Source organism: Onthophagus taurus, chromosome 6 (assembly GCF_036711975.1).
Source record: "Onthophagus taurus isolate NC chromosome 6, IU_Otau_3.0, whole genome shotgun sequence".
In the NCBI taxonomy this organism is placed as follows: domain Eukaryota; kingdom Metazoa; phylum Arthropoda; class Insecta; order Coleoptera; family Scarabaeidae; genus Onthophagus; species Onthophagus taurus.
The window spans coordinates 1,996,733-2,006,838 of NC_091971.1; positions in this window are offsets into that span (position 1 = coordinate 1,996,733).

A 10,106-nucleotide genomic window follows, 5' to 3' on the forward strand; every position below is an offset into this window, starting at 1 on the left:
GATTCCTAGCAAATGTGGTCTGGGCCGACGGAGAAATTCATGGCTCAAGAATCTTAGGACGTAAATTATTCCGTGCAATAACGTTGTGATAGCCATAATTTATTATTAGTTGTTGTTATAAGTTGTTTCTCGATTAATGACTCGATACACCCTATCAATACTGAATAAATACTGAAATACGTAGTTTTATTATTATTAGTATTTACTATACAGGGTGTTTCAGTTTTTTGTAGCAGGACTTAGAGATCTTTTAAAATGAACACAAAAACTTCATATAAACATAGGTCGACAAACGCTTTGTTTTAAAGATGCAGGATGTTTAAGTTAAATTTTTTAATTGTTTTTTATTTAATATTACACGTGTATTTCAACCGATTCTATTCAAATTTGGTTTTTTGACAAGAGAAAAACGATTATGGAGTCCGTTTTACTATAGGGTACAAGAAAATTGAATTTAACACGTTAACGAATAAGAAAAATGAATTTAACACTGATCAACAACTACTGGTGATTTGACACTTGATACAATAAACTAAAACATTAGTGAACTTACCTACTTTGTTTCAATGGCAAACATTATTATGCCCATCTTTAACAATCCTCTAAAAACATTGGTCTGTATCGAATAATAAAAAGAGGATTATCTTGAAAACGATAAACTTTAGCGCATTTTGATAATAGTACCCATTTTGCTTGAAAAGTACCGAGAATAAGAATTTTTATTCAAAAAGCCAAAAAATATACTGTCAGAAAAGTTATTGTTATTTTAATCCGTAAAAAATACGTTACAGTGCGCCCTCTACCGGCTATAGTAAATCGAACTCCATAATCGGCTCTCTCATTCCAAAAAACCTCTACAGGGTGTATCTGAATGACTGCAACAAACTTCAAGGGGTGATTCTTTAGTGAATTTTAAGGGTACTTTGATATATGAACCATGGGCGACTTCGGCTCCCCTAAGGAGCTACACCCCTCCAAAAATAGCGGAAAATTTTGGTTTAATTTCTTTTTCTCAAAAACCATAAACGCTAGAAAAATGAAATTTGGGGAACTCATAATAGGGCACGTTTTTAACGTAACCACTCCCGTTCAATTTATGCCTAGATTTTTTTTATGAAGATGATAAATACATTGGAAAAATTTCAGTTAGATAGATAAAACTATTCTAAAACTTTTTTGTCTCTCTGATGTTCTTTTAAAAATTAATAATTTCTGAGAAAAAAAATAATTAAGCAAACACTAACTGTTAAGCTGTAGGGTTGTTAATCGAAAGTTGGAATGAATTTTTAATGAAAAAATCTTAATAGGCTTTGCAATCTTTGTCAGAAATATTTTTGACGTTTAAACATCAGTGGTTTTCTTACTTTATTATTGTTTTATTTAAAATTTTGAAACGTCGAGTGAACGAGCGTAAATGCAACAGCACTTTATTCAAAAATTAATTTGAAAAACAATAATAATAGTAAGAAAAACTGACATTTAAACGTCAAAAATATTTCTGACAAAGATTGCAAAGCCTACTAAGATTTTTTCATTCAAGATTCATTCCAACTTTTGATCGACAACCCCGTTGTTTAACGGGTAGTGTTTGCTTTACTATTTTTTTTCTCAAAAATTAGTCGTTTTTGGAAAAATTTCAGAGAGACAAAAAAGTTTTAGAATACTTTCATCTATCTATGTAAAATTTTTCTAATGTATTTATCATCTGCGTAAAAAAATTTTAGCAAAAATGCAAAGGGGGTGGTTAGGTTTAGTAGTTTAGAAGGGTAGGTTGAAAATACAAATAGGATCAAAACGTGCCCTATTATGAGTTAAACATATTCCCCAAATTTCATTTTCCTAGCGTTTATGGTTTTTGAGAAAAAAAAATTAAACCAAAATTTTCCGCCATTTTTGAAGGGGTGTAGCTCCTTAGGGGAGCCGAAGTCGCGCATGGTTCATATATCAAACTACCCTTAAAATTCACTAAAAAATCACCCCTTGAAGTTTATTGCAGTCATTCAGATACACCCTGTATACAGAATGTCCCGTTAAGCGTACGGAGCGGCTGTATCTCAACAACAGTAAGGCCTAGAGGTTTGGGAAAAAAATCCTTATAAGCAAAGTGGGCAAGAGAAATACCGGGCAATTATTTTGAAGTTCGAAATTCGACCGCTAGGGGGCGTAACTGCCATAGAGAAACATAAAATTCCCGCTATCTCAGAAACTTAGACGATGAGCTATAACTTTGACAACATCATTTAGTAGCTTGGATAATACCGCATCGCTTTTGTTTTGCGATATTTCTCATATCTGTCATAATAAGGGAGGGGGAGGCCAATGCGTTTTCAAATGTTTACATTTTAATATCTCCTGGACCATTCAACCGATTTTAATATTTTTGGTCTTGTTTGAAAGAGCATTTCATGCCCTTTTAAAAGATATTTTCAGTAAGACCGCTTGGTTTAAAACAAATAAGCTAGAGGTCGTTATCTGCAGCGGTTACATATTTTTGTGTTTTTTGAAAAAAAGTTAAATGGAACGATACTATTTACTTCACAGACCATTAATCACCATAAAATTTGCTAAATATTAGTGAAAACCGCATCTCGATATCTCCATCCATTCTTGAATTATAGAAGAAAATGTTAAAAATTCGTATATCTTAATCGGATCAAGTTACCTTAGGAAACAAATAAGACAGAACAAAAATTTTATTATCTAGAACCTTCCTTCACACTTTATCCAACCTTAGAACTGCTTCAAAACTAGAGGCGTGTTTAAAAGCCAACGGATCAATGAAACATCAACAATTATAATAAAACAAAATAAACCAAAACACTTAGAATAACTTAAATTTTTGGCAAAAATAACTCACTAATGTGCGAAATGCCTTCCATAAAGCTCGATGCATTTATTTAATCTAGTTTCGACGAAAAAAAAAGCGCTGCTTACGTCTTGGCCCTGGATACGTTTCTACTGGTATTTAGTGTTTTGTCATATTTTCCCTAGTTATTGGTTTTTCTTGAAAAGTCAGGTAGTTTAGTCTACCCAATAGATAAAGGGGTGAAAGCAATGTGGGTTTTGCTCGAACCAAGAATGCATATTATACAAGTTTACATCAGCTTGTGGACAGATGCTTCATGCATCCATAGCATTTGTGATAAAAGGTTTGGATTTGCCCAAATCATATTTAAAAGTCAATGGTAATAGTTCAGTCTGTTATCATAATCGGTATCTGTTAAGGCCTGATGTAAAACAACGTGGTGGAGATATTATTCTCTTGAGAACTGTTGTGGACAATTGTTTTCGGAGTTCCCAGATTATGTGGGATCACATTGCGCACCAATATGATGTACGAATTCATAGAGATGTCTGAATGGACTATACGTTGCCAGTTTTCCGTAATCGCTAAGTCAATCTTAAAAACACTTCTAGAGAAAAATGTCTTTCTTTGTCGTAACTGCATTGCACATTTTTGCCATGCAGTTGCATCGTATTCGAAATATTGAAAATAAATCATCATACGCTCTATCATACGCTTCTGCGTTAGTAAATGACATGTTTACAGTTACCATGGTTATGTGATTTGTTTTTCTCGATGAGGTAACTGGATCCGATTGATGGCACTCGAGTTTTTAACATTTTCTTCTATAACTCGAGAACGGGTGGCGATATCGAGATGCGGTTTTCATTAAAATTTAGCAAATTTTAAGGTGACTAAGGGTCTGTGAAGTAAATAGTATCGTTCCATTTAACTTTTCTTCAAAAATCACGAAAATATATAATCGCTGCAGATAACGTCCTCTAGCTCATTTGTTTTAAAGCAGACGGTCTTACTGAAAATATCTTTAAAAAGAGCATAAAATGCTCTTTCAAACAACACCGAAAACATTCAAATCGGTTGAATGGTCTAGAAGATATTAAAATGTAAACATATGGAAACGCATTGGCCTCCCCCTCCCTTATTATGACAGATATGAGAAATATCGCAAAACAAAAGCGATGCGGTATTATCCTAGCTATTAAATGATGTTGTCAAAATTATAGCTCATCGTCTATGTTTCTGACATAGCGGGAACTTTATGTTTCTCAATGGCAGTTACGTCCCCTAGCGATCGAATTACGAACTTCAAAATAATTTCCAGCTATTGCTCTTGCCCACTTTGCTTATAAGGATTTTTTCCCAAACCGGGAAACATGCCTTACCGTTGTTGAGATACAGCCGCTCCGTACGCTCAACGGGACACCCTGTATACCAAATTTGAAAAGAATCGGTTGAAATACACGTGTAATATCAAATAAAAATCAATTTAAAAAATTTTATTTAATCTCCGAAACAAAGCGTTTGTCGACCTATGTTTATATGAAGTTTTTGTGTTAATTTTAAAAGATTTATCGACAAAAACCTGAAACACCCTGTATATTTAATACTTTCTTTTATAAGTAATTTTAGTATCGCAATAAACATTATTATTACCATTATTATGATAAAGTTGTTAGGTTAAATTATAAATTGATATTTGATTGAATTATAAATTTCTAATTATTTAGTAATTTAATAATATCCGTAATTCAATGTTTACGAAGATGGCAAAGACGCATTGTGTATACCGGTGAAGATGTAGCCACCGTGTGCCACCAAGGCGTACGCAGTAAATACAATACGCCATTATTGTCTTCTTAATTGACTTATTAACAATCTTTATAGATTATAATGTTTTAATAATGTGCCATGCGGCGATTTTATGGTCCCACTTAACGGCGTGACGCTTCGTATTTATAACGTAAACGAAAACGTGACTGCGTTCGCGTATCGTTTAATAACATTACGAATTCTGTTCTGACTTACGACGATTAAAAGGAACTAATTACTTAGCCCAAAAGAAAATTTATTAATTAATTTTAGCCGTTTTAGAGCGACATTAAAATAAATAATTAGCAAACGGTTCGATGGTGCGGTTTTCTAATACAAACAATTCGGTCTTTCTCTAAAGGCAAGCACACAAAGTAAAGTAATAGACCGCTAAGTGAAACAGCTTTTTTTTGCGGCTCGGCCTGTACCAGAGTTGAAAACTAATTTGCCCAACACAAAGTAATAGAGTGCGCACGGCAAAAATAGCTTTCTATAAATAAACGTTTCGACGCCGCGCCGCGCCGCAAAGAATCATCGGTCAGACGGTGGTCCGTGGCTTCTTCTTCGATTGGATCTATAAGAGAAGAACTATCTCTCAATGGACTATTTACTTTGCGCCATGAAATGATTGCGTCACCACAGAACAGATTTTACGGTCTCTGCGGGGTAAATACGACCCGACGATGGCCAAATTGAAATCCTCTCGCCAGCGGACCGATTGGACACGCGAGTTACACGGTTCACACCCGATAAACACATCAGATTGAATTGACTTCACTCAAATGAATAACAACACCTTTACAAACCATTTTAACAAATCTATTACTTTGATTTATATAACCTCGATTTCATAATTCACAAATCAACAATTATTACAGAATTAGATTTGAAAGTAAATTTTATAGAAACAAAAGTTAAACAAAAATTATTTATTAAATTATAATAAATTTTAAGTTGAAAACGGTTTCAATCACGTAACGACTTTTTGCTCTCGCTTTCGCGTTTAAATTGAGGGGCGCTGTTTCGATTAAGCGGACGCGTTATGCATAAAAAGGCAACGCCGGAGGAGTAAATTAAATTCGACGGAATTGAATGGGTTCATCTTGGGTGTCCGTAAAAAATCGCTCGCTGATTGGTTCCACACGACTTGGCCTATATTGTAGCCCCGTGCTCCCGAAGAAAGAGAGTAGAGGGGAAACTGGTCCCCCCGACAAAGTCTTGCAGATCTTTCAACCGGAATATTACCAGTTACCCAATAGATTGGTTCTCATAAAGTGATTAACCAAAATAAGTTAATATTATTATCTTAAATTGTGTTTTGGGTTGGGTTCAATTTTACTTTTTTGTTTGTTTTCTTTGATATTTCAATTAAAATGAAATTTCTTTTCGACATACACACGCCATTAATTTTCACATTCCGGATAACGGTGCCGCTATTTGTCTGGAAGATTCTCGACTCTCTCTTGGCGCTCGGTTCGGGTCTCTTTTCCTTTTGTTCAAAGCCCCGCTTTCGTCGTATGCGAAATATTTTAATTATCCCCTTTATAATTAGGACCGGTTGACAACAAGAGCAAAATGTCGAAAGAAAAAGGGATGAAATTTACACTATACTCTATTTTTTAATTCGGAGGAATAAAATGAAAAGTCACCTTTACACAGTGTAATTTTTTAAAGCTACTTTTTGGCGAGAGTTTAAAACCAGACAGGATTTTAAGTAAATTGTAGTTACGAATTTAATTACTTATTTGTTTAAGGCCCACTTTTACCACCTCTTGATAAATTTATCCGATTGATAAATTGGCGCTCTTAGCCAATGAGAGCGCTTAAAACCGTTGTAACCATGGTAATTATCTATCGGTTAAATTTATCAAGAGGTGGTAAAAGTGGGCCTAAGGCCCACTACTACCACTCATAGTTAAAGTCTCTGATAGCGTTATCTATCGGATAGCTTTATCTTATAGATACCGCTATCCAAGGGATAACTTTTGAAATATCTGTAACCCGTGGATTGGGTGTCGGATAAGTTGCTATCTAAGGGATAAATCCTAACCTCATATACGATTTATGCTGACGTATAAAATTCGAGCGTTTTACTATTTTAGTGTTTAGTTTTTCACTAAAAATAAATGTAGTAATAATGTAAATAAATTTTTATTTTCTTAAATTACTATTTTTCTACAAGGAAATTGGAAATGGAAATAATACAAGGGAATTGATAGCTGAACGTTGTGTATTTTTTTATAAAGCTTAGTTATCAATTCTCTTGTATCTTTTTCATCGCAAGCCTGAGTAATTAGATAAAATCAATTCTAATTTTAAAGTAATGCTGCTTGCTTTCTTTTTATTTTTATTTCTAAGTCCAGCAATTCCATTTTCTTTTCATGCTCTTCTTTCGCTTGTTTAATAAGCAATTCAATTAATTCCAGTCTCTTTTCATTCAAGTGGTTATATCCATCATGGATAGATTTGTTTGCGGTTTCTGTAAACAAGTATACATATGTATTAAAGTAATATTACATACAAGAATCTAACTTACTTGGCTTTGAACCCATATCCAACACACGACAGTTCCTTTTCCTAAGGTTTTGTGGGTTCTATGTGGTCCAATTGTTGTTAACAATTGTTGTAAATTGTTGGTTTATGTAATTCAACTGATTGATTTTTGACAATTTCTTGTTGTAGTTGTTGTACGAGTTCTTCCTCTATAACTAATTGTACATCCACTGGTGTAGAAGACAACACTTTATTATGTAAGGAAACTGGTGTAGAGAGTGGTTCTTCTACATCAATTTTTGCAACCTCCGTTATATCTAAGTTACAATTATGAACTTAATAATATGAGCCCTAAAAGAATAAAATTATCGAACCCACTTACCGCCGCGCCGTTAGTCCGCGGGCTATTTCTATCCAGATCTTTCAAAAGAGTTGACATAAATATATTGTTTATCATCACATTTTAACATACAATAATAGAGATATACATACTTTTTGCTTTCCTTGTCATGTAACTGCATCACTTTTTTTGTTTTCTATTACGTTTTGATGTTTGATAACAAATTCAACAAGATGTTCTCATTCTTCTTTTGTGAAATTGGTGGTTCGTCGCCTTTTATCAGTCTCCATTTTCAAATTTAAATTTTAGAACAGGTTAAAATATCGTCAAAATACCTAATAGTAGGTCTTTTGACCACATAGAGCTGTCAATTTAACATAATAGGCAAAAAATCCCTAGATTTCTTGGTTATTTCAAGGATTCCTTAACTATGAGATAAATGGAGGTGGTAGTACGCACGACCCTGTTATCTACGAGATAAATTGTATCTTATAGATAGCTTAACTAATAGATAGCATTGGTTTGGTAGTAACGGGCCTAAATATAATAAAAACCTTGACCTACATAATATGAAACATGTCAACATAATTTGCCATTACAATAAAACCTCAATATAACGGATTAATACGGGAAAGGCAGTGTCAGTTATAGCTCAATAAAAATCATATAAAAATATACAATAATCTAGTGCTGACTAACAAATAAAACTAGACTAATACTAGCACTAGAACTAACACTAGACCTAGAACTAGAAACATTCCGTTTAGCTATACCTCTCTAAAGACTAGTGATGGAACGGATAGTGATTTTTGCGAAAAGCCGGATATCCGGTTATCCAGCATATCTATCGGGTCATTATGGTTATAATTTCTGATACATTTCTGAAGTGATTGCCACATTATTGCGATATTTGAATAAAAATGAAATTAATAAGAAAGCTGATAACATATGTCAACTTATTTGGATCCAAAATACAAAATGAACTTGTTTGATGCTGATTTAATTAACGAAACAACTCTAAAAAGAGGATACTTTAATTAATAATTGGTGATATTTCCACAAGCATCCTTCAAGAAATGAATTGTATAGCGAATTTTGAAAATTATAGATGAAAATTGCAACATCGAAAATTTTATCAAAAGTTCAAATATTGTTTTCTCAAAAACTAAAAGTTATTTTTGAAAACGGGTTAGTTCATTGGGTAGAGGACACTTCTATTAACACTTTGGGAAATTTTTATACTAACATTCCAAGAAATGGATTTTATACGAATTTTTAAAACTTATTCGGAGAAAATTGCAAAATTGGAAAAAATCGATCATTTCAAAAATTTATTTCTCAAGAACTAAAAGTGATTTTTCAAAACGGCTTTTTGCATTAAAAAGAGGATACCTGAATTAATAATTGGTGATATTTCCACAAGGATCCTTCAAAAAATTAATTTTATAGCGAATTTTGAAAATTATCGATGAAAATTGCAACATCGAAAGTTTTATCAAAACTTCAAATGTTGTTTTCTCAAAAACTAAAAGTTATTTTTGAAAACGGGTTAGTTCATTGGGAAGAGGACACTTCTATTAACACTTTGGGAAATTTTTATACTAACATTCCAAGAAATGGATTTTATACGAATTTTTAAAACTTATTCGGAGAAAATTGCAAAATTGGAAAAAATCGATCATTTCAAAAATTTATTTCTCAAGAACTAAAAGTGATTTTTCAAAACGGCTTTTTGCATTAAAAAGAGGATACCTGAATTAATAATTGGTGATATTTCCACAAGGATCCTTCAAAAAATTAATTTTATAGCGAATTTTGAAAATTATCGATGAAAATTGCAACATCGAAAATTTTATCAAAACTTCAAATATTGTTTTCTCAAAAACTAAAAGTTATTTTTCAATACGGGTTGGTTCATTGGAAAGAGGACACTTTTATTAACACTTTGGGAAATTTTCATACTCATATTCCACAAACTGGATTTTATACGAATTTTTAAAACTTAATGGGAGAAAATTGCAAAATTCGAAAAAATTATCGATCATTTCAAAAATTTATTTCTCAAGAACTAAAAGTGATTTTTCAAGACGGCTTTTTGCATTAAAAAGAGGATACTTTAATTAATAATTGGTGATATTTCCACATGGATCCTTCAAGAAATTAATTTTATAGCGAATTTTGGAAATTATCGATGAAAATTGCAACATCGAAAATTTTATCAAAACTTCAAATATTTTTTTCTCAAAAACTAAAAGTTATTTTTCAAAACGGATTGGTTCATTGGAAAGAAGACACTTTTATTAACACTTTGGGAAATTTTTATTCTAACATTCCAAGAAATGGATTTTATACGAATTTTTAAAACTTATTCGGAGAAAATTGCAAAATTGGAAAAAATTATCGATCATTTCAAAAATTTATTTCTCAAGAACTAAAGGTGATTTTTCAAAACGGCTTTTTGCATTAAAAAGAGGATACCTGAATTAATAATTGGTGATATTTCCACAAGGATCCTTCAAAAAATTAATTTTATAGCGAATTTTGAAAATTATCGATGACAATTGCAACATCGAAAATTTTATCAAAACTTCAAATATTGTTTTCTCAAAAACTAAAAGTTATTTTTCAAAACGGGTTGGTTCATTGGAAAGAAGACAC